This window comes from Lampris incognitus, chromosome 3, assembly GCF_029633865.1.
Source record: "Lampris incognitus isolate fLamInc1 chromosome 3, fLamInc1.hap2, whole genome shotgun sequence".
Lineage (NCBI taxonomy): Eukaryota > Metazoa > Chordata > Actinopteri > Lampriformes > Lampridae > Lampris > Lampris incognitus.
Genome location: NC_079213.1, coordinates 109045369 through 109050381, shown reverse-complemented (window position 1 = coordinate 109050381; position 5013 = coordinate 109045369).

The following is a 5013-nucleotide window of genomic DNA, read 5'->3' as shown; positions in this document are numbered from 1 at the left end:
GATGTGTTTGTGTGTCTCTGTGTTGCACTGCTGCAGGCCGCGGAAACGGCATTTTGTCTCACCTCGTGTACACAAGGACAGGAAATGAAATGACAAATACGAAGTCCCTGATTCGTGATTCCTGAGTCATGCAAAGGGTTAAACATGGGCTAAGTTTTCCTAAAGGGCCACCGCGTCCTCCGCAGCGCGCTGATCGGGATTGACAAGTAGGAACATAAGACGCAGTCCGAGTCCCATGGAGTCGAGCAACGATAACTGTCAGAACGGCGCATAAATCAACCTCGGGGGGGGGGACGGACAGCTCCGGCTCGGCCCTGCATACTAAGTGGACACACTGGGATTTGGGTTAATTAGCACCATATTGAGGCTACCCTGTCGCCGTAATGCAAAATAAATAAATAACTAGAAAAAGCTTGATTGCTTTTGCAGAGTTGTTGTTTTCGGTCAGATTGCCTCACTCGGCACAGCCACAATGGCGCACCGTGTGTTTGGGCACTCGAGGCCCATAGACGACTGGAGGATACCGTCATCGACAGGCACAGCTGATGTTTTTCAGGGAGATTTGGTTTGCAAGTAATGAGGCGCCATTGATATGGGTAAACACCGGGGTCATGCAGGATCCTCTAATGAGAAAACACTGACGGGCATCAATAAATATCTCTCGTTAAAGAAAAACAAAAAAAAACCCAAACCCGAAGAGATTTGAGCTTGCAAGTCAGTAGAAATGTCCGCTTCTGAGAGATGACGCTGTCTAATAGGCCAGTAATATTCATTAGGCACCATAACGAGGTCTGGAATGGGGAGAAGTTAGCACTTAGGGGGATGTATTACCCACAGTTGAAATCGCGTTTTCTTTTCTGTATATTCTGTATATCTTTACGTGTCATTACATATAGGCTGCGTGTTGTGTTCTCGTTCAGCTATATTTGAATTTTATAACCTGGATTTGAGTGTCATAACCATCAGAGTGAGGACATTTTTCGCATAACGAGGACATTTTGGCTAGTCCTCACTTCTTGGAGGCTCTCTCTTCTGGAGTTAAACCTGGGGTTCAGGGTTGAGGCTGTGCCTTGGGATTGGGTAAAGGGGTTAAGGTTAAGGTAAGGGTTAAGGTTAGGCATGGTTAAGGTAATGGTTAAGGGCTGGGGAACTAGTGTAGTCATGGAGGGTACTCACACGTGTGTGCGCGCGCGTGCGTGTAGGTGCGTGTATGCGTGTGTGAGCGTGTGCGTGTGTTTATGTAAAAGGAGCCGAGATTGGCTTTTCCTCACTCGGTAACAGTTCCTTCCGGAAGCAGCAGAAACCCGTCCCGTCCCGTCCCGTCCCGTTCGGCTTCCGCCTTGCGAGACGGGCCCGTTTTGATCACCGCCATCCGACACGAGAGCAGGTGACAGGAACATACAGCGCGTGATCCCCGTTGGTGTCACGCGGGATGACGCAGCCGTTTGTAAAAACGCCAACTTCCATTCATTCATTCGCTCCCCGGAGCGGCCGCGTGGTCTGTGCTGCGCCTGCGCGGCGGCTTTAGATCTGTTTCATATTTGGTACACGGCCTCTATGTGCCACAAAGAATAAGCCTATCAAGTTTCATGAAGATTGGCCATTCACACGAGCAGATATTAGCTGCTGAATTTTGATTGGCTGTTCGGCAGCCATTTTGGTAATCCAGCCAATCAGCACTTTAGGCAATGTAGCCAAATGGGTCCAAGTATAAGTATACCAGATTTCTGATTTTTTTGATCAAGCGGTTTTTGAGATGTCGGATTACTTGGGTCGCCTGTGTCCCTAGACGATTACCGTAACTTTATAAAATGTCGTAACACTTCCACTGCTTCAGAAACATGTGCCAGGGTTTCCAAAACTGGACCAGACGGTGTCTGATTTCTTGCGTCCTAGCCGACTGCCGTAAAAAGAGAAAGTATGTCGTGAAACCCAGGTGTCCTGGCGTGTGGTATGTAGAGCTGCAGCGCTTCCACACCAAATAAGTCAAAATAGCGGGAAAACTATATGACTGACATAGGTGGTCCCGATAGTAAAGTTGTTGGGCACATTGAGATGCATGGGTCGATTAAGTTTTGTGTTGATTTGACTTATGCTGTGGGAGTTATGGCCTTTTAAGCATGACCCTTTGTTATAGCGCCACCATCTGGCTGACATGGGTGATTTGTAGTGCCAGAGTAGTGGGGCGCCGTATGAATGCATCTACCAAATTTGGTTGGTCTAGGACTTACGGTTGCTGAGCCTCAGACACTTTTAGCTGAGAAACCGCGCCCAAACTAATACAAGTCAAAATGGCGGGCAAACTATATGGCTGACATATGTGGTCCCAATAACAAAGTTGTAGAGCACATTCAGATGCATAGGTCTGTGCAGTTTTGTGTTGATCTGACTTATGGTGTGCGAATTACGCATGACCCTTTGTTATAGCGCCACCATCTGGTTGACATAGGTGATTTGTGGCGCCTGAGTAGTGGGGGGGGGGGGCATAGAAATCCACGTACCAAAGTTGGTTGGTCTAGGACTTACGGTTGCTGAGCCTCACACACTTTTACCGGAGAATAATAATAATAATCCTAACAAATACAATAGGGTTGATTACCAGAATGTTCTCCACCCTTTGCCCCCTTCAAAGGGTGGGCGTGGTTTGTGTTGGACGTGGCCGCGCACGATTCGCGGATCAGAAAATTCAAACCAAGATGGCGGCACCGCCGTGTTGCTGGAGAGATGAAATTGAGAGACAATTTATAGCATTTTACGCTTGCTTAATTGATGTTTTTGAATCCTAAACGGATAATTTACCTCAATAAATCATTAAAAAAATAACAGGCATGTAGATTGACGGGTTAAGTTAAAATTAAGAGATCGATTTTTTTTAGCTCGGTGTAAGCTAACCACTTACCCATAGAGAATCAATGGGATTGCTAGCTAGTAGCATTAAGTTTCGAGTCCACAATAACACTCAAGTCTAAATAGGCGCAGTACTTCTGTAAACTACTAATAAGACACGTTAGCCCCTAGCTAACGGATCTGACCCTTTAGCCGAGCGGTTAGTGACGTCACCTTGTGGTGCAGCACACCCCGTATCGGATCCCGCACCGGGCAACAAAATAACCGGGTTACACCATCATCACAGACTAGGAATCTCACTCACCCTCCGTCGCGAACAACTCCTCGATATGGTGGTTGACACCGACGTTCATACTCCTGTAGGGGTTGGTGGAGTTCGGGCACAGCTCTCTGAGTCGTGCACAGCTACGTCCAACACAAACCACGCCCATCTGGGCCAAATGCCGTGTTTTTAGAGAGTCCCCACCCTTGCGGCTATACTTTATGACGTCATGGATACGTAAGAACGTACTTCCTGACATGTGCGATTGTCGTCAGTAACAGATGCTCATATTGCATATGTCTTTACAAACAAGTGGGGTGCAGCGCTGGGCCATATGAATATATATATATATGTATATGTATATATATATATATATATATATATATATATATATATATACACACACACATACACACACACACACACACACACACACACATACACATTTGAATATACATATATGTGTGTATATATATACTTGACTATACATATAGATGTATATGTGTGTGAGTGCGTGTGCGTGCGCGTGCGTGCGCGTGCGTGCGCGTGCGTACAAGTAGTGTCCTCAACTCGGGACCTTGCCGGACACGCGGTGAATGACGTGCGTGTCGTCTCGCTCGGTTGCACACCAGCGCTTTTCTTCAAGCGAGAGAGGCGCTCGTTGTCATTCCCGACACGTCGCCTACCTTAGTCTCTCCTCCTTTAGCAGCTATTACAGAGGGCTACTTGTGTCTTAAACATGTGACTAAAGAGTGAGAGAGAGGGACGGGGGGGGGGTGAGGGGAGGGGAGGTGAGGTGAGGGGGGGGGAGCCGTGTGCGCACTGCCCATGCAGCGCCCATCGAGAGCCGTCTCTCCCATCCATCCCTCCGCGCATCGGTGCAGAGGAGGCGGGTCAAGCACTGGCGTGAAATCCGCCGCGGGATGTGTAAGCGGGCTGCGTGGGACGCCGCTGGGCTACTCCGTGCACCTCCTTTTTAAACCCGCTCCGACGCGCGCGTGCCATCGCACCTCCCTTTAGACGCCGCCGGCGTTTCTCTTTCTCTTTTTTTCTTCTTTTGCAGGAAAAGTGCGCACGCATCCGATCTCCTATAACCGAGATCGCTCTGTGTTCTGCCACCCCCCCACCTCCACCTCCTCCTCCACACAGCACCACCTCCCCCCGCACCCTCCGCACCCTCGATTCACTTTCTCGCCTGTGTGCTCGGCGCACTTCACTCCGTCTCTCTCTTGTCGGCGGCTCTGGTTCCGCCAAGTGGTTTCTGCAGCAGAAAAGGTCACGCGGTCCGCTTGCAGGGACGCGTAAGCGGACTCGCCAGTCCAGCGCAGCCGGACCAGAAGAGCCGGAGCGGCTCTGAAGTTTCTCACTGGTCCACATCAGCAGCACGGATTAGTCCAGAGGTGCCTTTTTATATTTTTTTTTCTTTCTTCCTGAGCACTTGCATCCTTTTTTCTTTTTTTTTTTGGATTGTTGTGTTTTGTTTTTTTTAACGTGTGTGTGTTTCTGGAGGGGTCGCGTCCCAAAACGTGACAAACTGTGAAATGAAGCCCCCCACCACGCCGGCGCTTTCTGGAGCACACAGCCCCCGAGACCCGGAGAGGACATGGGAAATACTGAGCTAAACTTTGTCTGCCGGTCCAAATCACGGTGAGTTCTGCTTGTTGTCGTCGTTGTCGTTGTTGTTGTTGTTTTGTGTGTTTTTGTTGTTGTTGTTCGCCAGTGGTGCAGCTGTCTGTGTTGTCCTCCCTGACGCGGTCTTGGACCTGACTTGTAGGATCGGTTGACAGACGTTTTGCTCCCAGAATCAGAACACACATCACATATCTGCTGTGAGGTAGCGGGACACGAAATTCTGTTTGCTTGTGTGTGTTCGTTACGCCAGTGGAATACACACACACACACAC